This window comes from Octopus bimaculoides, chromosome Z, assembly GCF_046866305.1.
Source record: "Octopus bimaculoides isolate indiv1 chromosome Z, ASM4686630v1, whole genome shotgun sequence".
Classification (NCBI taxonomy): Eukaryota; Metazoa; Mollusca; class Cephalopoda; order Octopoda; family Octopodidae; genus Octopus; species Octopus bimaculoides.
The window spans coordinates 2204333-2231482 of record NC_142944.1 but is presented as its reverse complement, the minus strand read 5'-3'; the positions used below and the strand labels follow the sequence as shown (position 1 = coordinate 2231482).

The 27150-nt window shown below is 37.6% G+C and overlaps 1 protein-coding gene across 2 annotated transcripts in view; it reads right to left on the bottom strand.

Annotated features, from left to right (window-relative positions):
* Positions 1–27150, bottom strand: part of LOC106871176 (serine/threonine-protein phosphatase 4 regulatory subunit 4) — a 225708-nt gene that overhangs the window by 61494 nt on the left and 137064 nt on the right. The window lies entirely within an intron of this gene.

The following is a 27150-nucleotide window of genomic DNA, read 5'->3' as shown; positions in this document are numbered from 1 at the left end:
CTTCCCTTACAGTAACAGTCATTTTACAACTATCATGCAATGTGAAAGCAAAGAGGCAATAAAACACACACAAGCACACACACACACAAGCACACACACACACATACTGACAAACATTGACACACACAAACACAACAGGCTTCTTTCAGTCTCCATCTACCAAATCCACTCACAAGGCTTTGGTTGGCCTGAAACTATAGTAGAAGACACTCCCCCAAGGTGCTGTGCAGCGGGAGTGAACCCAGAACCATGTGGTTGGGAAACAAATTTTATGCCACCCAGCCACACCTGCATCTACATGTATTTGCACTATCTAAACAGTGTTTTGTTTTGTGGAGGATAGGATTTAAAGAAGAATGGTTCACAGTTGGAGTTTCTTTTTCCAACCAAAAACACAGTGCCTTTACAAATCTAATATTGTTCAAGATTGGATTAATAGTGAAATATAAAGAAAAAGTGCCCCAGCATGGCCGCAGTGTAATGACTGAAACAAGTAAAAGATAAACGTCATTCTGTTCTTGAATCATCATACACAAACCCACAGAGATGATATTAAAACCACAAATAGTACTGATTACACGAAAACTGACAAAATGTCTGAGCAATTTCTGTTTTGTTGCCTTGGATGTTCAGTCACCATATTTAAATCTATAGAATCTCTGAATGAATTTAGGCAATATTTCTGAGCAAGAGAAAGAACTGAACACGCAAATTTAATTTACCAACTGAGCTTCATGCTTTTAGTTACTGGTCTATTGCTCCAGCATGGCCTCAATATATTAAAAAGAAAAGGGGAGATAAATGCTCAAATACATTAAAATCACAACACTATTGTCTTTTGATTAATACTAAGGCATAGTTGACAAAATCATGGTTCTAGGTTCAAACTTTGGCCCAGTTCAGGTGGAGTATCATAAAATGATTGGAGATATCAATATCACATCCAAGATGAGGAAATGCGAGCATTTTAAATGTTTCTTCATCAAATGAGAGAGAGAGAGAGAGAGAGAGAGAGAGAGAGAGATTTTACTAGAGTTGTATTTCAAACCTGCCAGGGGCTAACTACTGAATATATTTCTGTTTTACAAACAGCTCTGAGATTAGTAGTGCAGTGGTTAGAATAAGAAGAGTCAGGTAGGACATTGACTTCTGCAACAGTGAGGTTTGTCTGAGAATTTCTCTAACAGAGAGAGAAAGAGAGAAAGAGAGAGAGAGAGAGAGAGAGAGAAGGAGATGGTTATATGTTCAGTGGGTGTTTGAATGGGTTGGTGGTGTGAAGGACATCTAACTACAAAGCTCCAATTCCAATATACTTCTGTGAATTAAAAGGAGATTGCAAACCATGTAAAGATAGCAAATAATCATTTATACTTCATTATTTTAACACCAGTTTTATCAGATTACATACAGCTTGCAGCCTGAGATTATCCCTAATCAAGCAGAAGGTATACAAATGTTTTCTAAATTACCAACAAACCTCAGAACCAATGCCAGTTTTGGTGATGGAAGGGCATTGCAGCAAATATTGATGCCAACACCTTGTTGAGCTCAACTTAACAACATAGCTTGACTTTCTGGAAACGGAAGCCAAATCTCCCTCAAATCAAAAAGACATTTTATAGTCTTAATTTTTTAAAGGTGTCTATAGCACCCATAGCCTTTGTAAACCTCCAAGACTGGTGAGATTAATGTTGTTAATGTTTCCCTTGAATCTTTGCAAGAATGACATGAGGTAGGAGGGGAATTCCAGAAGAGTGACATTTTGGGAAAGAAGGACTGAGTGTAGTGATTAATGTTAGACTAGAGAGGCAGCAAACTCAAATGGTAGAATATCAGGTAATATTACCAAACAGTATTGAATTATTAAATGAACCTCTGTGTGATTATTCCATCTGCAAAAGTAACAGCCCTACCCCTCAGGTAACACCTGCTTTAAAAACAACATATTGCATACTGTGGTCTTTAGATTCCTGCATGCAGGGAACAAATGTGATGGTTATGGCTGGAATGCTTTCAATTATAGATTTGCTCAATCAAGGCTTACTTGGGACTGGACAAAATGTTTGGCCAATGAGACAGGTTTTACATGATTAATAAACCTGTTAGAAATAGTAGCCAGATCAATCTTAGATAATTGGTTAATGTAGTCTTATATACACCTAAATGACTGGTTTTTATAAGTCTGGTTAATCAAAGTTGATCTGGGAATTCATAACCTTATATCACACCTTACAGTAACAAAGAAAAATAAAAGTGCAATTAAAAAAAAAAGAAAAAGAAAAAAGATCACTGCTACAATATCTTAGATTGTAGGTGTGCTTGATCATGACCAATCTGAAGCTAAAGAACAACAGCCATGCTCAAAAATATTCCACATTCTCTATTAAAAAAATTCTGCTGGATGAATGTTTCATTTCATCTTTGCAGAAGAAATTTCAAAAAATCTACCAGTTATATTCTGGGACCAAATCCACTGTTGCTAAATTATAGAGAATGTCAATATGTTAACATCATACCAAGAACTAAAATAGCTTCTGAAAATTCTTTCCATTATTTTGAAAATTCAAACAGTTTTGTTTTAGCAAATCTACTTTTGAACAAATAAGGTAGTTGAAGGGTTAAGAATTTAATAGTTTCTCACTTCCATATTTCATACCATTTCTTCATTGCACTTGACAGTTCCATATCATCTAACTACAGGCATTAAGAAACTGTTAAATCTATGGTGCCACAACGAAAAACAAAATAACCCCCAAGAACCCCATAAGTGATCGACAGAATGTTTAACTTTCACTCATTAACATTGCTCAAACATTAATGGAGAATTTTCCAGTTAAAAAAAAAAAGGGAAGTGTGGGTATAGTCATGTAGTAGGTGATGACGGGAAACTTAAAGAAAGCATAAAAGACTAAATGATACCACAGTGCCATTGAAACGAAATAAAAGCCAAGTGTTCTCAACATTGCAGAACATATTTGTCATAAATTATAGTTTATAGTCACATTTTTCAAAAGAAGAAAAAAGAAAAGCTAATAAAAAAAATGGCATTAGGTGATTAGCATGGGAATATGAAAAAAAACAACAAAAAAAAAAAAAAAAAAAAAAAACCCAACAAAAAACAAACTACAAGGTTGATAAGCTCTTTTATATGTCAACCCCTCACTCACTCACCATCAGACTGGTTATTTTTCTATTTCTAATACATCAAGCAATTATATCCTTTCAGAGTATCTGGGATATTGCACTCAATTATCGGCAATTTGAGATGGGAGTTAAAGGATCTGTTCGTACATAATTAAAATTAAGAGTTTAGGGAGTCAGAGAAGCAGTGTAGAAAACAAGGGCACAAACCAACTCCCTTATTTACTGCCACAAATCAACGAGAGTGAAGGTTATTAACTAAATTCAGTCTTGGAAGAATATATTTATCAGACAACAATAAAAATATTTGGGAAAGATGAAATTTAAAGGATTAGGGGAAGGGAAAGAAATTCCCTATCGTTCAAATGTGATTAGAAATTCCAATTTAATATTGAAATAAATTATATTGATCAATTCATTTTAAATATAGGGGATAGATGAGAGTCTGAAGGAAACTGAAAAAAAAAAAAAATGAATAAAAGATTTTCAAAAATAAGGTTTAGAGGAGGATTTAAACCAAATGATAAAATTTAGGTGGGAAGCTGCAGCCAAGTTTTCTTTTTTTTTTTTTTGACATAGGAGAGAAATTAAGATACAGCACTGTTTTACATCCTCTGTAAACTTTTCCCTGAAGAACGAAGATCTGAAATGTTGGATTTTCCACTCCCCACAGCAAGTTCACTGAATTCTTTTTGTCAATTTTACTAAATAATAACACTAGTCTAACCAACACAGACCAACACCAATTCGGAAGTTAACCAAACAATAAGCTTTGGCTAACTAAAAATATAGTAACAAATAATACAAACTGCTAAGACAAATCTTATCAAAATAAAATGGTTAGTTTAAATCATAATATTAAGTAAGTTTAGATGAAATCAAGGGAATAGTTCTAATGTGAAAGATAACTTAAATATGCTCTAATTAGTTACTCTGGTCTTCTCAGGCTGATGATTAAATCAATCATTCAATCAATATATATATATATATATATATATATATATATATATATATATATATATATATATATATATATATACACATACATATATACACACACACACACCTGCATATATATACATACACACATTCTGAGTTCAAATCCTGCCGAGGTCAACTTTGCCTTTCATCCATTTAGGGGTTGATAAAATAATAAAGTACGAGTGAAGTACTGGGGAGGGGGGGTCAATGTGATTGACTTGTTCTCTCCCCTCAAAAATGCAAGGCTTGAATCCTACAAGAGACTAGCTCCCTATTCAGAGGAAATGTGATTTGATCACTAATATGTCATAGGAACCAGGTAACCAATCTTATGAGATCTAGTCACCAACAAAAAAGTATATATATATAATGTATCATCATTGTTTAACGTCTACTTTCCATGCTGGCATGGGTTGACTGAGGTCTGGAAAGCCAGGAGGCTGCACCAAGCTTCAATCTGATCTGGCAATGTTTCTACAGCTGGATGCCCTTCCTAATGCCAACCATACCGAGAGTATAGTGGGTGCTTTTTACGTGCCACCAGCATGGGAGTCAGTCAGAAGGCAGTGGCATTGGCTATGTTTGGATGGTGCTTTTTATGTGCCACCAGCATTGGAGCCAGTCAAGTGGACCTGGCATTGACCATGTTTGGATGATGTCTTTTACGTGCCACCGGCACAGGAGTCAGTCAGGGGGTACTGGCATTGACCACATTTGGATGGTGCATTTTACATGCCACTGGAAGGGGAGCCAGTCAGGGGCACTGGCCACAGCTATGCTTTTGGTTTTACTTGACTCAACAGGTCTTCTCAAGCATATCATATCACCTGACGCATCAAGGGTACTTTTAAATGGGCCGGACATGCAACACTGGCATCAGCCATGGCTGTGATCTCACTTTAGTTGCTGGGTCTTCTTAATCACAGCATATCTCCAAAGCTAACCTTAATTTGCACCTTTAAAGTTATTTTAATATGCTGGCCACTTGATGAAAGTTTTGAAAAAAAATTTATCCTATATTAGAAGTATATATATATATATAGGAAATAGTGGCACAACAAGGCATCAATATTTGCTGGAAATAGCAGTCAATAACTGTATGATGTTATATAAAGCTTCACTGAATGAATAGAGGCAAAGATGTGTGCGGGCAGTGAACATAAAAAATTTTGTCTTACCTCTAGGATGAATGTTGGATAAATGGACAACCTAGTACTCAAGTTTCGGATTTTCCAGAATACGTTTGTTATCATAAATCTGGTTAGTCTTCTTCAGCTAGGTACACTGAAGACGTTTTATGTAAAAATTATAGATATTATTGCAATACAATGGTATTATTTTCCAGTTAAAAAAAACTTGTAAAGGTAGAATTCTACTTTTATATATATATATGTGTATATATATATATATATATATATATATATATATATAAAAGTATATGTGTATATATATATATATATATATATATACACATATATATATGTTCTATCTTTTTCAGTCATTATTAAACTGCAGCCATGTTGGGGCACCACCTTGGAGAATTTTAGTTAAATAAATTGACTCCAGTACTTTCAGTCTCTTTTGCTGAACCACTAAGTTACGGGGATGTAAATACAAGAACATAGGTTGTTCAGTGGTGATGGGGGGGAGCATACACACAGACACATGATGGGGTTCTTTCAGTTTTCATCTAGAAAATTCACTCACAAGGCTTTGAGTGACCCAAAGTTATAGTAGAAAACACTTGCCCAAGGTGTCATGCAGTGGGACTGAACCCGGAACTATGTGGTTAGGAAGCAAGCTTCCTACTAAAACACACACACACAAATCTCACCAATGCATATAAGCAAGGAAACTGAAAAATCATGCCTTTTTGAAACAAATTCCCTTGAGATATTCCTTAACATTCAGTTGATGAATGGGACCCTATTATAAACCCTGTAATTAATGATACTATTGCTTGTTGATTGCAATTATTGAATGTATCCTTTTTGTTTATCTTCATTAGAACAGAATGTAATTTGGTAGAAAATTAGCTGCTTTATCTTGTAGGTCACGTTTCTTTCTTTCTTTTATGTTTTTAATTTCAATGAGCAAGAGCAGTTTTCACCATTTAAAATTGATAAAAAAACAAATAAAAAATTTTGTGAATAGTCCGCTAATAGGCTTGTGTAGTTAAGAAGCTTGCTTTGCAATTATGTGATTTTGGTTTCAGTCCTACTGTGCAGCACTTTGGGCAGATGTCTTCTACTCCAGCCCTGGGTTGAGCAAAGCCTTGTGGTGGATTCGGTGAATGGAAACTGTGTGGATGCCCATCATATGTGTGTGTGCTTTTGTGTTTGTACCTCCCTCTACCACTTGAGAACAGGTTATTGGTTTGTTTATGTCCCTGAAACTTAGTGGTTTGGCAAATGATAGAGTAAGTATCAAACTTGGAATATAAATACTGGGTTTGATATGTTTGCCCTTCAAGAGGCACCTTGGCATGGCTGCAATCCAATGATAAAAAGAATAATATATTAAAACAAAGTTAAAATCTGGTTATAGAGTGACCCATGGCTTTGTATCCATGAAAGCTACAGCCTTGTGGACAGCCAATCAGACTCTATGGCTGTCCACAAGGCTGTAGCTTTCATGAATACAAAACCACTGGTCACTCTATGACCAGACTTTAATATAGGATTGAATACTGCTCTATTCTTTAGAGCATGCTTCTTTTTCTGATATATCTTATATATATTGACAAACAATATATATACATAAGTAGGGGTTCACCAAGGATCAGTCCTCCGTCCCCTCTTATTCAACAGATTCCTCCAGGCAATAACAAAGGAATTCAAGACAGGCTGCCTCTGAGAGCTCCTCTATGCTGATGACCTTGCTCCAATAGCAGAGTTACTGCCAGAAGTATAGACGAAGTTTAGGGGTGGAAGCAAGGTCTAGAATTGAAGGGTCTTAGGGTTAACCTAGCAAAAACCAAAGTTTTAGTAAGTAGAGAGGCTGACAAATCACAAAATCCTTCAGGTAGATGGCCCTGCTCAATCTGTAGGAAAGGTGTAGGTAGAAACTCCATAAGATGTACCTGGTGTAAGCTATGGACACATAAGAGGTGCAGGAATATCAAAGGAAGACAGCTTTTGTGTGTTGCAGATGCACAGGGGCAATAAACACTGACGATGTACAGAAAATAGATTCCATCATATGCCAGGGGAAAAACTAGAAGTAGTTGATAGCTTCCACTACCTAGGTGACCAAGTCTGTAGTGGGGGAGGTTACTCAGAGTGTAGTGGCTAGAATAAGAATAGCTTGGGCAAAGTTCAGGGAGCTCTTACCTCTGCTGGCAACAAAAGGCCTCTTACTCACAATGAAAGGTAGATTGTATGATGCATGTGTACAAACAGCCATACTACATGGCAGTGAAACATAGGCCATGAATGCTGAGGACATGCGTAAGCTCGCAAGGAATGAAGCTAGTATGCTCTGCTGGATGTGTAATGTCAGTGTGTATACACGGCAGAGTATGAACGCCCTGAGAGAAAAGTTGGACATAAGAAACAGCAGATGTGGTGTACAGGAGAGACAACTGTGCTGGTATGGTCATGTGTTACATATGGATGAGGACAGCTGTGTGAGGAAGTGCCACACCCTAACTGTGGAAGGAACCTGTGGAAGAGGTAGACCCAGGAAGACATGGTATGAGGTGGTGAAGCATGACCTTCGAACATTGGGCCTCACATAGGCAATGGCAGGAGACTGAGAAGACCCAGCAACTAAAATGAGATCACAGCCGTGGCCAATGCCACTGTTGCATGTCCGGTGCTTTTACAAGTACCTTTGATGTGTTGTGCAATATGATATAGTTGAGAAGATCTGTCAAGTCAAGTAAAACCAAAATCGTAGCTGTGGCCAGTGCCCTCTGACTGGCTCCCGTGCTGGTAGCACATAAAAAGCACCATCTGGACATGGTTGATGCCAGTGCCCCCTGAACATGGTAGAAGCTGGTGGTATGTAAAAAGCACTATCTGAACCTGATCGATGCCAGGGCTGCCTCCCGTGCTGGTGGTACGTAAAAAGCACCCACTACACTCTCAGAGTGGTTGGCGTTAGGAAGGGCATCCAACTGTAGAAACATTGCCAGATCAGATTGGAGCCTGGCGCAGCTGCTGGCTCTCTAGACCTCAGTCAAATCGTCCAACCCATGCCAGCATGGAAAACAGATGCTAAACGATGAGGATGATGATATCATCATCGTCGTTTAACGTCCGCTTTCCATGCTAGCATGGGTTGGACGATTTGACTGAGGACTGGCTACACCAGGCTCATATATATATCCATGCCTGCACAAATATTCCTGTGCACATACATATATGCATACATGATTATATCCTAATTATATACATACATTTGCAAATGCATGCATTCACACACCTGACCTCCTCCAGGTGTTCTCTACCAACCACCTGAGTGTTTTATATATCATCATAGTCATCCAGTGTTTTAAATCTGGGTTTAAGTCACATGCTTTATATATATAATCATACACCTTCTGGAAAGATGAGTGGATTATCAAGAAAAAATATTAGAATGTTGCCTTGGAATATTTGTTTTGGTTCTTTTTGAGTTCAAATCCTGCCAAAGTAAGCTTTGCCTTTCATCCTTTCTGGTTCAATAAAATAAAGCGCCAGTCTAAGACTGGGTTGATGGAATCATTAGAGCAGTGGACAAAATGTTTTGTCCAAAATTGGTTCTGGGTAGTTGTGATGGATATGTTTTTAGCTAGATGACAAGATGGTACCTTATAGTAAAAAGAATAAAAGAAAAGTCAAGTAAGAAATTAATGGTAAACCATGTTTGTATTACCCCAGGCAAATTCCACAATCCATTCATTTTTTCACCAGGGTACTACGTGTCTCTTCAGTCTCTCCAGATAAGAACTCTTATGGAAGCAGAGTTGGCTGCAGTTAGTTTTAAAGTCTGAACACAGTGAACAAATGGTAAGAAGCATTCAGTCTGATGCTGCCATGGCTGACAGCTCATGTCAAGGAAGTCATCAGCAATCATTTGTTATCTTGATGGTACGAAGGGAGCATAGTGGATTATTGAGGCAGATTTTGCTATGGCTGGATGCCCTTCCTGTTGCCAATCTTCATCTGTTTCCAAGCAAGGTAATATTTCCCCATGGCCAGATATAGTCTTGCAGAAGACTGAAAACAAAGGATACTGTTTGCATGACAATGACACTCACTCACAATTATGAAAGCTAAGAGACAGTAACACACAAATCGATGCAAAGGGCTTCTTTCAGTTTCCATCTACCAAATCCACTCACTAAACTTTGGTTGGCTTGGGACTACAGAAGACATTTGCTCAAGATGCTATGCAGTGAGAACCAGGAACCAAACTTCTTACCATAGTCAAACCTGCATCTACATAACTTATTTTATCAACCATGGATGGATGAAAGATAAAACTTACCGCAGTGGGATTTGAACTCAAAATGCAAGGTGGTTGTAATGAAATATAGTAAGGCAATGCCCATGCTCTTATAATTCTCACAACATTCACCACCTGGTAGATGTTTAAGGGGGAAGGCATATTTACAATTCTAAACCTTAAGATGACATGACCTACAGAAACTGGAAAAAAGCACACAAGAACAATAAAAATAAAATTGTTAAAGCTAGAGGCATTGATTGGATGTTTCTATTGATCAGATTGGTTATCTCTTTGTTTGAGATAGGATTAGGCCTGCTTTGAGTAGGATAAGTAAAAGATAACTACTACAATAAAATAACAAAATAAAAATAGTCATCATAAATAGGAAAGGTTTATGTGTGAAAGATAGATAGATAGATAGATAGAGAGAGAGAGAGAGGGAGAGGGAGAGGAAGAGAGAGAGAGAGGGAGAGGAAGAGAGAGAGAGAGAGAGAGAGAGAGAGAGAGAGGGAGAGAGAGACTGGACACTGGAGTTAACTATTTCCAAGTATTCATCAGTTGACCAGTTTTTGTCCCAGATGTATTTCCTACTTGAATTAGGCTGGTGTAGGTGGCTATCTTAACACCACCATCATGATTAACACCTACTACTACTGCTGCTGCTGCTGCGGCGGTGGTTATGGAGTTTGTGTGGTATACAACATTTCAGTGGTGGAATGGCGGGTGAACTCAGTAGCACAGAACAGAAAATAACACAACTGTAAATAACAAAATCTATAGGAGGATCAGCAGCAGCAGCAATAATAATGATAATAATAATAACAACAATAATCCTCACAAATAATAATGATAATATTTAGCTGGATGTATGGAGATAGAGAAGCTACATAAAAGGAGTGCCCTAATTGAAGCAGTGTCATGTAAAACATGATTACTCCACTGAACACAGACACAAACCAACTTCTTTTCTCTATAGTTGTTCCTTCCATTAGAGCAGCAAATTAAGGTTGGGTTTAATAAAAAGATAACAACAGCAACAATAATTCTGATAATAATAATAATAATAATAATAATAATAATAATAATAATAATAATAATACAAAAGATGATTGGTTACAAGAGGTTGAGTGATAGCAGTTGCATTTGATTACAGAAAATGCCAAGCTGAGATCCATAATGAAACGAACAAATTTTGCCAAAATTCTTTTGAGGATCTTCATTTTAGGTGGTAAGCGTAGTAATGATGGTGGAGGAGGAGGGGTGGTGGTGGTGAAAGGCACTAACAACATTTACATCCTGGCAATTGTTCAATCAGTTTTCATATGGTAAAACTTTCCCAAAGTAAGCAGTAATTACAAATCTCATAGTCCTAATTCACAGTGGGAGTAACAAAAATATTCTCGGCATTGATCGCAGTTTTGTCAGAAATCAATAAAATTTCTTCAGAAACTAAGAATAGATTCAAGAATTTCTTCCACTTTTGTTTATTGTACTATTATTATTGTTATTGTTATTATCTGTTAAAAATGAAAAACACGAAATATGATCTTATAACTGAAGAAGATTAATGGGATGCTGTGACATTCATGTGTTCCTGTATCATGTTTTCTGAGATTAGCACCAGATCCACTTAAATCTATTGATGATGTCATAGCTAACTGAATGGGTACCAGGACACTACTGGAACAATGAGGGAACCTCCACATGGCTCATGACCAGCTAGAAATAGCAGCTAAATCTCTCCTTTACACTACTCTCAATCAACATAAGAAAAAGCACACATTGGTTGTTGTAATCCCAGACACTCTAAAAAAGACAGAATGATTGAAGATGGAATATGTTTGGTCTAAATTTTATCAGATCATGGGTCACCTGGCTTTGTGACTAAGTAATTTAACATTTGATCCTACATGGCAGCAGAGGTGTTCTGGCAGTCTTGGGTTAACCAAAATATTGTCAATAGAATTTGGTAGACAGAAAACAGGTGATGGGTCCTAATTCACTGCCCAGTTTAACAATGCCATCTGATTATTGGAAGCCTTTAGTTGAGTAAACTTTGTTGCAAGCATTTGGACTACGTCTTTGGTCTGGGAATAACTTTTTTCCTTTTCTCCTGGAAATTCTTGGAGGCTCCACTAAAGGATCATGAATGCCATCACTTATCCTCTAAGTTATAAAAAAAAAATCCTAGTGAGATAAACAGCAGCACCAGGACTGATAGGATTTGAACTCAAAATATAGAGAGAGATGAGTAAACATTTGACGACTCAACCATTTGTGTCCCTCGATTATCTTAGCAAGTGTCACATCATCACCCTCCTTCTCACCATCATTTTATGACTGCTTTCCATGTCAGCATGAGTTAGATGGATCATCGCTCTCTCTTATACAAGGTTTAAGGGGGAAAATATCTCATTCTTTTTAGTCCTTTTTTTTTCAGTTGAATGATTTTTCTGATACCAACCACAACACACTTAGGTATGTTGTGCAGTTAAAATGGTTAGCAAGTAGAATTTCTTACATAGGCACAAGGTCATAAATGTGGAGGGAAGGAAATAGTTACTTATATCAATCTCAATACTTCAATGGTACTCTATTTTATCAACCTCAGAAAGAGTACAAGATGTTGGGAGACAGAAGAAGAACAAAATACAGTGAAGGTTTACATTGTGTAAAAAGGTGAAATCAATAAAAAACAACAAAATGCAAATAAAGAAAGGACTGGATGAGGGAGGAAACCACCCAGCATCACAAAAACATCAGTTAATCTGGCATAAAAAACAACAACAACAACAAAGAAACAACTAATCTGCTATAAAGACATCTCAGCAGTGCCCCCCAACCCTCTTCCTATTTCTTGTTTCCTGTTTAGAATCACATATTCAGAGTAGGTTTATTTAGCCATATCAATCTTATTGTTCTCATCCATCTTTCATAAAGCATGAGAGGCAGCACCTATATCTCCACCTTCCTCTTCAGCTGACTCTTGAATAGGTTAATGACAGTATGGCCAGTGAGAAGAAGCCTTGTTCTCAACCCTTTTAACCAAATCCACTACACAATTTTCATTCACAATAGAAACCAGGCAGAGTAAGGACACCTTTCTTTGTCAAAAGCAGGTTAATACCATATTTGGTTGATAGACAGATCTGACTGACACATGATAACAGCTGTCCAATGCAAAGCCCACAAACTGACAATGGTTGGACACTGAACAAATGTATATAGGATGGGGGGTTTATTGTTCTGTATACATCTTAAACAGGTTCACCTGCAGGTACTTCCATACTTGTGGAGTTCATCTCTAACTAGAAAAGCCTTCTTGTAGTACTGCCAGGTCATTATCATTCATACCACCCATTAACCCATTATAGAATATTAAGGTCGACATTCCACTGTTGCCAAGCATTCAGGCACTTTACCAGTTGGACAATAATCAAAATATCAAAAGTCCAATCTCGGTCTGAGCAGTAGAAAGCTGAACTGGGTACACAAGGTGTCCCAAAAGTCACTGATGGGTTTCAATTTTTAATAACTTCCTTAACGTTACAAATAAATGGATGAAATTTTGATACAATATAAAGGGCATAATGGAAATTAATATGCACAAGTCAAATTTTGCAACACTACTACATCACATATGAAAAATGACATTGCATAAATGGCAGCCATTTTTGGCTTCACATGTCTGTGCTCTTTCCAAAACTTTCACAATAACACCCTCAAGAGTTTCAGACCCCACTTCTCTGATTTCTCTATTGATGTTCTCCTTCGGTTGCCCCAGGGTTTCCGGTTTGTTGACGTAAACCCTCTCTTTCAGGTATCCTCACAAGAAAAAACTCCAGGCTAGTCAAGTCTGGGGAATGTAAAGGCCATACAAAGCAGACTTCACACATGGTTCCAGCAAGATGGGGCAACTGCTCATACCGCAAGAGAAACAATGCAGTTGCTACAGAAGTGCTCTGGAGAAAGAATAATCTCCTGCTACGGCAATGTCAACTGGCCTGAATGAGAGGGTTTATGTTAACAAACCTGAAAGCGGGCTTACATCAAGAAACCAGAGACCCTGGGGCAACAGAGAGAGAACATCAATAGAGAAATCAGAGAAGTGGGGTCTGAAACTCTTGAGGGTGTTATGGTGCAAGTTTTGGAAAGAGCATGCGTGTGCGAAGCCGAAAATGGCTGCCATTTAAGCGATGTCATTTTTCATATGTGATGTAGTGGTGTTTCAAAATTTGACTTGTGCATATTAATTTCCATTATGTCGTTTATATTGTATCAAAATTTCATCCATTTATTTGTAACGTTAAGGAAGTTATTAAAAATTGAAACCCATCAGTGACTTTTGGGACACCTTGTAGAAGACAAGGAACCTGTGCTGGTGTGACAGCTTCAGAATATACCTGTGCATCATCAATGGCAGTATCCTAAGATTCCATGGAGGGGATGTTGACAACAGATGGATTTTCTGACTGACAAAACTTGTTTCTACAAGATATGAAAGAGCTTGTGCTCTGATTTGATCAGTGCTTCCTGTCACAAAGCATGATGGACAGGGGGAAATAAATAAAGTGAGGAAGGTACGAGCCACATGTTTGCCCGACCTTTCAAGAACAACCTCCTTTGATTTAATTTCTGAGCAAGAATGGTTACCCTGCTCAAAACCTCTTCCCTGTTTTTCTCCACCTGGATGAAAGTACCTTAAATGGGCCTTCTGTTCTTCAAATGCTGGGCTGCAAGTTCACCAGCTTATTCTGAGATTACAACTCAATCAAAGAGACAAGCTTCAATAATCCATGCCAGCATTAACAATACATCCTTCAGCTTTTGTGTCAAAAAAATGGCCAATGACCAATCTTGTAGCTTGCAGTTCAACTGTGATTCCTCTTTGAATCAGATGTTTACCACTTCTTCTACTTTGCCAAAGCTAATGTAACTTATCTGAAGTGTCTCTTGGATGAGACCCTCACACATTTGTTGGCAACAGCCACCATTTGTTCCTACTTAACTTGCTTAATCCATTTAACGATGATGATGATGATAATTAGGAGAGAGAAATGAAATGCTTTAATAGTCATGCTTTTCACAGAAAGTGAAAATAACTTCTGTGGTTGGTAGTACAAAGCAGTAGGAAATTTTCAGGTTAAATCAAAGGCATTTCAGTAGTGACCAATGTTTTATTATCATATGTAGCACATCTAGGACTACATTATTCAATGTGACTTTCCCTTTTTAAGATAACAGGGTGAGATTATTCGGAGTTTTGACTGCCATTTCTAGCAGGTCAAACACCCACATAAATTCATAGAAATTAACCATGATGTACAAAAGCTAATTGCTATGTGGCATTTAATTGAAGATTAAGCAATATTAACCACAAAGTCAGCCTCAGCCTTGACTCAAAGATACCAATAGAAATAGAAATAATACTGATTTTAATCATTGATGGAAGGTCACAAATTACAGGAGAGGAGGAGACGTAATTGACACAATGATATTACTGGTTTTGGTTTTATTGACTATGAAAAGATGAATGGAAAAGTGATGTCAAAATTTCAACTAGGAACCAGGAGGGACAATTCTAAACGCTACAAACTTATTCACCCCCATACACTTACTGTCTGAAATTAATTTACTGAATATATTCATGGTTGTTGCTGGATCCATGTAAATGACACCTGTGTCAGTGGCATGTAAAAGCACCCATTAATTACACTCTTGGAGTGATTGGTGTGAGGAAGGGCATCTAGCCGTAGAAACCATGCCAAATCAGACTGGAACTTGGTGTAGCTCTCTGGCTCATCAACTCCAGTCAAACCATCCAACCCATGCCAGCATAGAGTGGACATATGATGATGATGATGATTCCTACAAGTTATTGTGGTTGCTTTATAGACATAGATCAAATGAACTGAACTCAATGCACAAGTATTTATTACTTTAATTAGTCCTGGAAATAATGTCAAACTAAAGCAATATTTAAGTTCAATATTTGAACACAATACTGTTAAACAACCAAACTAGGGTGTGCTGCTACTGTGTCTGACACACAAACACCAAGTTATCTAACAGACACAAGGTCTAAGATTCTGGAGGAAAGGAACGGTTGATTTCATACCACATGGCATCCAATCTAAGTTCTTGAAGTTGATTTTATGAACCTCAGTACTTTGTTTCATTGATCCCCAGAAGGAAATGAGGTGAAAAGTTGACCTTGGAAGGACTTGAACACAGAATGTAAAATGCTGTAACTAAACATTCACATTTTGTCCATTGCTCTAATGATTGTACAAGGCCAGAAATCTTAGTGTTAGGAGACAGTTATATTAGCCTGAGGATTTAACTGTTAATTTGATAGAGCATGAAAAGATGGAAGGTACAGCTGATCTCAACAGGGTTTGAACTAAAAGACTAAAGAGGACAACAACAACAACAACAACTTCTTAGATAGCCACAGATTTATAGAGAAATAGTAGAGTCCATTCAAAATCAATCTCAGTGCAATGTCCAGTAGCATAGCCAGGTTCTAAAGTTAGAGGGAGGGAGTACTTAGAACAAAACAAAAGGCAACGTGACACATACCACACAATTTTTAACTTATTTCTCTTGTATTACATGAAATATTTCATTAGTAATAATAAACATAAATTCATTAATTTTATGTTTCAATAACAGTGTCATTATGGATTAAACTTACAACTACTGATATATAAGTATGATATGAAAGTAATGAAATTCCATAGATTGTCCAGTGTTGAGAGGTTATGACATCAAGGTTTGTTTTGGTTTTTCAGATGTCAGTGGCCATCAACACATTGCAGGAGATTGAGCTGACAGTTCAAAAACATGAGAAGTTGGTCAAATAAAGTAATGACTCCGTAAAGTTCTTCCAAAGTTCTTCATGCAATTAATGAAAACAAAGAGATTCAACTTTTATTACAAAATTTAACAAAAATTGTTGAAAAGGCACCAATTTTGAAAAATGTGATCAGGTGGGGAATGGTCAGTCCCCTTGCTCCCCTATAAGCTACACCACTGACAATATCCTGGTGGGATTCGAGCTGAGAATATAATGGAATATAACTAAACATGGTACTACTATTTCTGCAAGTTACTGGCTTCTACCAGAACAACAACAACAACACTGCCACCCTCTATAAAGGACAAGCGTGAAGCATTCTCATGTAATCTTGACTGTCTGGGATTAACAGCTCAACTCAATATAAAAGATCTTAGATCCACACTTTGGGAGCTTTCTACACTTGATTATAAAAGGGATCAAACATTTTGAAGCTGAAGGCTTTCAACATTTGGGATGTTTTAACATGATTGGCTCCCTGTGCTGGTGGCATGTAAAAAGTACCATATGAACATGGTCAGTGCCAGTGCCCCTGACTGGCTCCTATGTCAGTGGCACGTAAAAAGCACCCCCTACACTCTTGGAATGGTTGGTGTTAGGAAGGGCATCCAGCTGTAGAAACCCTGCCAAATCAGATTGAAGCCTGGTGCAGCTTACTGGCTTCCCAGACCCCAGTCGAACCGTCCAACCCATACCAGCATGGAAAAACGGACGTTAAACAAAAATGATGATGATGATGATTGATACAACCAAGGCATTGCTCCAGTCAGGGTTATCATTCCATCTGGAAGTGGAAGCTTCTTACCCTCAACCAGATCCCACTATAGTAAAATTTCAATTCAGAATGAAAAGAACTGCAATGGCTACTCTAAGACATGTCTGACAATATAACAACTTGGTTAATCCACTGACCTGGATCAATAGTTTATTGAACCAGAAAAGATGAATAGCAGAGTTGACTCAGTAGCATTTGAACTCAAGAGTATAAAACAACCAGAATCAAATGCCACAAAAGACAAACACTAAAATTGCCAATTTGTCATCTTTCTTTTAAATAACACCTACCATTATAACGAGGGTGGGGGTATCATGTCTTGAAAAACCGATGGGATGGCTACATGTGGGACATCTTTGATCACTGGTTCACTGGATCAGGACTGACCTGGGGCTAACCAACAGCGACTATAATCACTAGTACTAACAACTATACTATACATTACGTAATGTACTCCTAGGTACACTATAGTTGAAGAATACAAGATGGGATGGTCACGGCTGGAATGTCGATGATTAAGGTTTGTTTGATAAGGACTGACCTGGGATTAAATGACAATAGCCACTAGCATTAACTAGTACAAACTACTATACACTTGATAATGTAGTCCTAGATACACTATGTCTGAGTAAAAGACAGAATGGTCACAGCTGGAACATCTTTAAGTCAGATGGATCAGCACTGATCTGGAGCTCAACTACAACAACTACAGCCACTAACAGTAGCTTACATACACTACACAAAAAAATATATAACAGCTACAAATGGTCAGCTGAATGAGACAGGAAGAGAAAACAACAACAAAAACATTAAATTTACATCCATCTGACCACTACCACAAAACCCGAATTTAAAACACTAGATGATGATAATGAAGTCTGCTAATTCAAACATGCTCTTGAACTGCTCCTTACTTATGCTCCCTGGTAAACAATATAGGATGTCCTTACTAAAACTGTCAGTCTTCAGAACGAGCAGTTTAGTTTTTTTTTGCCATGTCTTACATGTTAAGGAGGCAGCAATAAATAAATAAATAAAAAAAATAATAATAGACTGCGCAGGAAGCATGGAGACAATCTTCCATTTAGTTATTACACACCTTCCTTTGATGTTTTAAACATCTACAAGAGTTGTGTGAATATGCATGGCTTAGTTTACTCCCTGGGAACAATTTACAGTTTGTATCATGGGTGGGGAACAGATGACATTAGAAACAGAAAAAACACACATATATACACATACATATGGAGGAATAAAGATAAATACTCATATACACTGGAATAAACAAATACACACACATTATTAGAAAGAGATATAAGTAGATACACATTAATATAAAGACAAGTACATACATGCATGCACTGGTATAAAGAGATGATGTACATGCACACTAGCCTAAAGGGGCATTTGGCTGCTATTTCTCTTAGGTCAACTATGGAGAGTTTAATTTTGTCTTGACAATGTGACTTATTCTTCTGACTTAATCTCTAAGTAAGGTGTTCTGGAAAGGAATGTGTAAAGTTAAAGGGTCACCAACCAAAATTCTTCATCAAAATATTTCTGACTCGAATTACCAATTGGAAGGTTATAATCCAAATCCAAGACAAATCTAACTCAAAAGAAATGGTCACTCAAATCTAAATAAATTCTATGCTTACAATAAGAACCAAACAGTGAGGTTTGTACTAATTAAAATATCGTTAAACTGCTAAGTAGTTAACTGGTTAATCCTATATAATAGTTTAATAAATCAGAATTAACATACAGGTTTGTGGGATACAATTGAAATTAACAACATTATTATTAAATAATTTAAGCAACATTATTATTGCTGAAGAAAAATATTAACTAAAACTTAGGATTAAAAACTTATAAAAAAACACATTTTTCTATTCTGAAAGAAATTCTATACTTTTCTATCATTTTGTATTCAGTAACAAGTTTTGGTGCCAAAAAACAATATGATAATGCTTATCTCAAGGAATGCTGTATAGCAAGGGGTGGAGGAACCATTCCACTGCCAGGGGGAATAGCAAGTGCCATAAGAACTTGTGAGGTCTTATCTGTTTTTGAGGAAAACAATGAATCTTTAATTTTGTTAATAGGTAAGCACCTTATATTAAACTCCTGCTCTGGTCTTAAAGGATTAACCATTTTTCTTTTTTTTTTTTCTTTTATATTTATTTTTAGAGACTATGTCAGCATGCCAATTTAAAAATATATTTAGGTTATATTTTACCCTTGGGCAAAAGATACTCCACCCTTGCTATACAGCACCAACATTATTCCACCCCTGAAGTACAGCATTAACAAGGTCCCGCTTCTGCAATACAGCTTCAATCATTTTTGTTTCTTTTTAAAGTCACCATTTTCTCTTTAGTGAAATATCAGAACACAATTAGCCAAGCACGTTATTTACAGATATATTCTCATACTTTTCCAGATGCCATAAAAGAATTATTGGTACAGTGACTCTTAATTTTGTAGAGCTCGTGGAATGCCCTCCATCGTTAAAAACATAAATCTGTTTGACTCATGGAACACTGCTGTGTTTTTCATAAGTTAACCTAGTTAAGGATTATATTTTTAAGGCTTAGTTACAAGAAGGGATCTGTGATGGTTACAGGTCATCACAGACACTCTGAGACCAGTTTGATTAAAACGATTGTTGTTCAGCTTGAATATGAATAACTTGACATTTGCAGGGGGTTTACGAAGGATTTAAGTTCAAGAAAGGCACAGATGTGGCTGTGTGATTAAGAAGTCTGCTCCCCAACCAAATGGTTCTGGGTTCAGTCCCACTGCATGGCACCTTGGGCAAGTGCCTTCTACTATAGCCCTGTGCTGACCAAAGCCTTGCGAGTGGATTTGGTACATGGAAACTGAATGAAGCCTATCATACATATATAACAACAATAACAAAACAAAAGGATGTGCACATGGAACACATTAGTTTGACACTCAGTGAAAAGGGAGGGTTTTTGACACTTTGAGCATAGCTCTTTGTCAGAAAGGAAAACGGAAAAGTCCAGAGAAAGAAATATGTGTGTGTGTGTGTGGGGAATCTGGTCAGCTCCTGTCAAACCGTCCAACCCATGCCAGCATGGAACAGATGTTAAATGTTGTTGATGATAATGATGATGATGTGTGTGTGTTTGTCTTCTTGTTCTTGACATTGAGTGATAGTAGTAGAATGAGTGTCACTGAAATAAGTGTGAGGGCATCCAGCTGTAAAAGCCACACCATAAATGGAATGTATGAATGAGTGTATTTCATCTAAGGGTGAGTAACTCCAACTAAAATTTAATTCATACCTTGGTTAATTCATCCACTCCATTCCAACAGATGTAAAATAATGATCAGGACATTCAATAAATTCCCTATCCATCAAATATGGTAAGTACAGAAGACCAGCAACTGTTGTAGGATGACCGAGTCCATTTTTAACTACTTCCATTTTGGCCACCAAAAAAATACAGAAATATACTGGACAGTGGAGAAAGTGTACATGTCCAGGCTGACATTCTAGTTGTGTTTAGCTTAGCAGTCAGCCCTAATCAAGAAGAGTTTTGATCAGTCACTCCAACTGTGACCACCACATCTGTCCCTACATTATTCAAAAGATATTTGTCCACTATGTCTTGTAGGTCATGAGACCATGTAGAGGTCTCCTTAATGGTCCATAAAATTGTTATGAATTAAAAATAAACTAAAGAAATCAAGGAAATATCGTTATCATCATCATCATTAACATCAGATAGGGAGAATTATGAAATTAATAAAAAAAAAAAAAACAGTATGTTATGGGTGGAGACAGGGTGGATAATTCTAATTGTTCCTGATTATATATAAGATGGCTGTCCACTAATGACCAAGGAAGACCATCACTGATCATGAGGTTATTGAACCAACAGTTGGCTTCCCCTGGGTTCACATCTGTAGCTTCGATGCTCACCTTGGAACCCTTCCACTTGACCAGGCTTTGGATAGTCGCCTTGCTGGTGATTGCACAACCGTCTCTTAGAGACATGCTTTAACAAAAGCTAAGGGATGCTTCACTCCCAATGGTCTTCCAACACTACAGACAACAATCTGAACTTTGATACCTGTGCATATATATATATATATATATATATATGTATATATATTCTCTCTCTGTTTATTTCATTTTTGTTGAAGAGCTTACATTCAAAACATAAAATACTTTCTCACCTTATTGACCGTTAACCTAATACACCTGTTTGTTGTTTATACACCAGTCTTCGTTTTTTGCTTTTCTGTAAATTTCAATTATTTATATATATATATATATATATATATATATATATATATATATCATCATCGTTTAACATCTGTTTTCCACACTGGCATGGGTTGGACGGTTTGACTGAGGACTGGTGAGCCAGAGGCTGCACCAGGCTGAATCTGATCTGGCAAAGTTTCTACAGCTGGATGCCTTTCCTAACGCCAACCACTCCAAGAGTGTAATGGGTGCTTTTTACGAGCCACTGGCACAAAGGCCAGTTGGGCGGTTCTGGCAACGACCATGCTCATGCTCAAAAGGTGTTTTTACGTGCTACCTGCACGGGAGCCAGTCCGGTGGCACTGGCAATGACCATGCTCGATTGTTGTTTTTCACGTGCCACCGACACATGAGCCAATCTGTGGCTCTGGCAATGGTCATGCTCGGATGTGCTTTTAACATTCCACTGGCATGAGTGCCAATCAGGTAGTATTGTCATCGTCCATGTAAGCGATTTTGGTTTGTTTACACTGGCCTCAATAGGTCTTTGCAAGCAATGTTCATTGTCCAATGAATGAGGGGTACTCATAAGTGGCCCAGTTACACCCCACATTTGAATGTGTTTTTAACATTCCACTGGCACGAATGCCAATCAAGCGGTACTGTCATTAGCCATGACAGCAATTTTGATTTTGATTTCACTTGCCTCAACAGGTCTTCACAAGCAAGGTTTATTGTCCAATGAATGAGGGGTACTCATAAATGGGCAGGTTACACTCACTGGTATAGGCTATGGTCTATGGTTTCACTTGGCTTGCCGGGTCTTCTCAATCACAGAATATCTCTAAAGGTCTCGGTCACTAGTCATTACCTCGGTAAGGCCCAATGTTTGAAGGTCGTGCTTCGCCACCTCATCCCAGGTCTTCCTGGGTCTACCTCTTCCACAGGTACCCTCAATTGCTAGGCTGTGGCACTTTTTCACACAGCTGTCCTCATCCATTTTCGCCAAATGACCATCCCAGCGCAATCGTCTCTCTTGCACACTACATCTGATGCTTCTTAGGTCTAACTTTTCTCTCAAGGTACTTACACTCTGTCGTGTATGCACACTGACATTACACATCCAGCGGAGCCTACTGGTTTCATTCCTTGCAAGTTTACGCATGTCCTCAGCAGTCACAGCCCATGCTTCACTGCTATGTAGCATGGCAGTTTGCACACATGCGAACTGCCATGCTACCTTTTATATATATATGTAATTCAAATGTGAATGAGAAGCAACTTACGGGATATAAACAACATTGAACTCACATCCACAAGGTATGTTTTGTCAGTTAGTGCGCAGGCTGTGATTTTAGATGTAAGAGAATTATTTTCATCAAGTTACCTGATGTTAAAACACCGGGAAGTCATAGACAAATGAGACAACTCACACTAAGTCCCAGTACAGGAATTATAGACAGTGTTTTGTCATCTTTGTCTAACACCAAACAAATTCATGAGAATATATTCTCTTATGCCCACAATCACAGTCCGACCACAAACTGACAAAACACATACCTTGTGTATGTGTGTTTGATATTGTATTCTTTTACTCATTTGACTGTGGCCATGCTGGAGCACGACCTTTAGTCAAACAAATTGACCCCAGGATTTATTCTTTGTAAGCCTAGTACTTATCCTATCGGTCTCTTTTGCCAAACCACTAGGTTACAGAGATCTAAACACACCAACATCAGTGTGAAGCGTTGGTGGTAGGACAAACATATATATATATATATATATATATATATATATATATATATATATATATATATGATGGGCTTCTTTCAGTTTCCTATTTCTTTATTGCCCACAAGGGGCTAAACATAGAGGGGACAAACAAGGACAGACAAATGGATTAAGTCGATTACATCGACCCCAGCGCATAACTGGTACTTTATTGACCCCGAAAGGATGAAAGACAAAGTCGACCTCGGCGGAATTTGAACTCAGAACGTAACGGTAGACGAAATACCGCTAAGTATTTCGCCCGGCGTGCTATCGTTTCTGCACACTCGCCGGCTTCTTTCAGTTTCTGTCTACCAAATGGACTCACAAAGCTTAGGTTGGCTGAACCTGGAACCATGCAGTTTGGAAGCAAGCTTCTTACCACACAAACAGCCAGGAGCGGCACCAGGTTCTATAGTCTGTTTTGGCATGGTATCTTCAGTTGGATACCCTTCATATTGCCAATCACCAACAGTCACCAAATAATTATTATATATGTGCACACATACACAAATAATGCATATCCATATCCATCCATTCACACACACACACACACACACACACACACACACACACACACACACACACACACATGCTTACAGGAGCTGAAATAATAATTAAAAAATTTTTTCAAAACCATCAGTCATCTTGCCTTCAAGGTAAATTATTTTTTATTTCTCTTGTTCTTCAAAACATTGTACAGGAGAAAAAACAAAACAAAACCAGAAAGTAAAGAAAAGTAGAGAGACAGATGATTGATAAGAGAAAATGGCAAGGAAACAGTTTCACTGAAAACAGTATTAATATTTAACACATATCCAAGCCTGCTTAAACAAATGTTGTGTAAAGTTCCTGCTTTTAGGAAATGTAGCTGGGTGGAGAGTGGTGTTAGGTAGACATTCCTTCAAAAGGAACAAATGAAAACAGTTTCTATAGAATTATTGGGTTATTAGTGTAAGTTGCAATACTGAGGGTGTGTGTGTATATATGTGTGTGTGTGTGTGTGTGCATATATATATATATATATAAATAAATACACACAAACTAATATCTACTTGAAATATGAATATATTGGAATCAAAGTTCCTAAATTTTTGCTGTGGAAGTGTGCAGAAATTTTCTTTGAAGAAATTCTGTCTTTCTTTGCAAAGTATCCATATATCCATGCAAGTAAGTAACCATTAAAAAAAAATCTTCTTGAAAACCTTGTATATGCATATGTTCTTCCTTTGTGCACAGACAAACAAGCATACAGCTTAAACAGGAAGATCAAGAATCGGAATACACCCTGAACCCTTTAGTATATCATTCAACCATGGTAGTTGTTGAATATATTCTTAAGTCCACCATTTTGTCAATCGTAGCAGCTTCCAAGCTTCACCGCTAATTCAGTTCTCAACTAAATTGCAAACTGTTAACAGTTTTAAAGAGGACACCTCCTCAGCTACACTTTGGCATAAATAGTTTGAGATTTGGTTCAGTAGAAAAAAAGTTACACCAAAATATCTGCAACCTCAAGGGGAGCAGTAAAGCACCTATTCACCTTAAATTGACATAAACTTTCTAATTTTAAAATAAAAGTATACTTTTCTTAGGCTTAAATGATAGAAAACTGCATGAAGAATTCAGAATTGTTAGTCGCATTGAACAAAAATTAGTAGAAAAAATGTTATGGGGTAAAATGCCACAAAATTTTATGTCAGTAAGTAAGGAAGTAAGAAGTAATGCTTAAGCAATAAGAATAAAGAATATATTGCTAAAATGAATGTTTATATTCTTAGGCGGTGAGTTGGCAGAAACATTAGCATGGCTTGCGAAATGCTTAGCGGTATTTCACCTGTGTTTACATTTTGAGTTCAAATTCCACTGTGGTCGACTTTGCCTTTCATCCATTTCAGATCTATTTAAATTGACGTACAGATTATTTAGTTAATTTTTTTTTTAACTAGACACTTTGAAACTTCTGATACTGATACAACGTAAAATGTGTGGTTGTGTCAATGAATATGTGTCTATGAATATGTATGTGTTTTTATATGACTAACATATGTCTTCTATGCTGCAATCATTTTAGTTTCAACACATGGTCTTAGATCGAATCACTTGCCTATATATAAATGCTGAGGTGTGTATGGGGGCGGGGGAATATCAAAACCCCCTCCCTCTCATTTGTGGCAAGGGAAACACAATGGAGGAAGAGCCAACTTTTATATTGTGTTGAGTCAAGAGGTTTGCAATGTTTTGGTAACTCGTTTGCTTTATTCGTCAAGTTACAATGGAAGCGGCCTGGCATTCGGAGTGGTGGCCGTCGTGTTGCATTGTCTGCAGCCACTTTTCTGCCAGTTCTTTGATCCCAAACTGATTCCAGTTCTTGTCTCTTGGGGCAAAGTGCTCCTTTACTTAAGCTTCCACTTCCTCTTGGTTGATGAAGTGTTGCAGGTGTGGGAGGTGAGCTATGGATTGGAGGAAGTAATAATCCAAGGGAGATATTTTTCTGCAATTCCAACATGCAGAAGCAGTGGTTAAGCAAGGGCCAGCTTTTGGAACCTGTTGCCAAACACAAACATCTGGAATTATGATGGGGTAACTCACTACAAACACTTTCTGGACAGTCAAACTATCGATGCCAACCTGTACTCTGAACAGCTGGATGAGATGTATGCCATTGTGTGCCAAAAATATCCAGCATTGGTTAACAGAAAGCAAGCTCTTATCCATCAAGACAGCTCAAGACCACATGCTGCTCAAACAACCCAGAATAAACTCCAGGAACTTGAGGGAATCAAAGTGATACCACACCCAGCGTAAAGTTTGGACCTAGCTCTCTTTCGGATTATTACTTGTTCCGATCCATGGCTACCTTCCTGCTTTTGTGATGTTTCATCAACCAAAGGGAGGTGGAAGCTTCAGTGAAGGAATTCTTCCCTTCAGAAAACAAGAACTGGTGTCAGCTTGGGATCCAAGAACTGGCAGAAAGGTGGCTTCAGACGGTGCAACACAATGGCCTCTACTTTGAGTGCTGGGCTGCTTTTGTTGTGACTTGACGAACAAGGCAGGTAGATTGCCAAAGTATTGTGAAGCTTTTGACTCAACTCAACACTCAGGATATGCTCAACCATCTTGCTAATATGTGGGGAAAAGAAACCCTACATTGAAAGTCCAGATAGATCTATGGGTGTACGGAGTTTTTCAATATGATTCCTTCCTCAGCACCTCTTACTGCAGCTGACATAGGGTCCACACTTTTCTAACAGGCTCCACTTGATATTACATTGTTCAGCATTTTCTTTCAATACTCACACATCTCTCATCAATGTTGTGATCCTATGTTTTTCTTGGATATTAAACAAGGACTTGTGTCACATACAACAGGGTTTACTCTCAACATTTTTGACAAAATTTTGTATTTTAGAAGTTATTTCGTCACAAGTTAGAGTGACAATGGACAAATTCGTGTTTGATAAGTGCTAATATACAAAACTCTCAGTTTTTGACTTATTCTCTAACTTCTGCCAATGATATATATACATTTTATACTTATATGTGTAAAGAAATCTCATCACGCAATCAAACCAATGAAAGAGCCTCTACCTGGTCGCTCGACACACTAAAAATAGCAGCCAATGTATACCCTTACCTAAATCACACGCCCATTGTACGTAATGGCCTACATTATCCCTAAAAAGACGGTTTGCTGAAAGCTGGAATGTCTTTGATGATAGGTTTGCTGTTTCAGGGTTGATTTGAGGCTAAATAACAACATTATGGTAAATTACTATGTTAACACCTGCACGATTTTCACTAAGAAGAAGAAAAAAAAAAGTTTTTTTTGCATGGAATCAAGTACCCTGACCTTCTAATATGCTGCAAATCCCTTATTTTGCTTCAGAAAAATTGGGGGTGGGACGAGGGGGTATCTGCCACACCCCCAACCCTGGAATCATT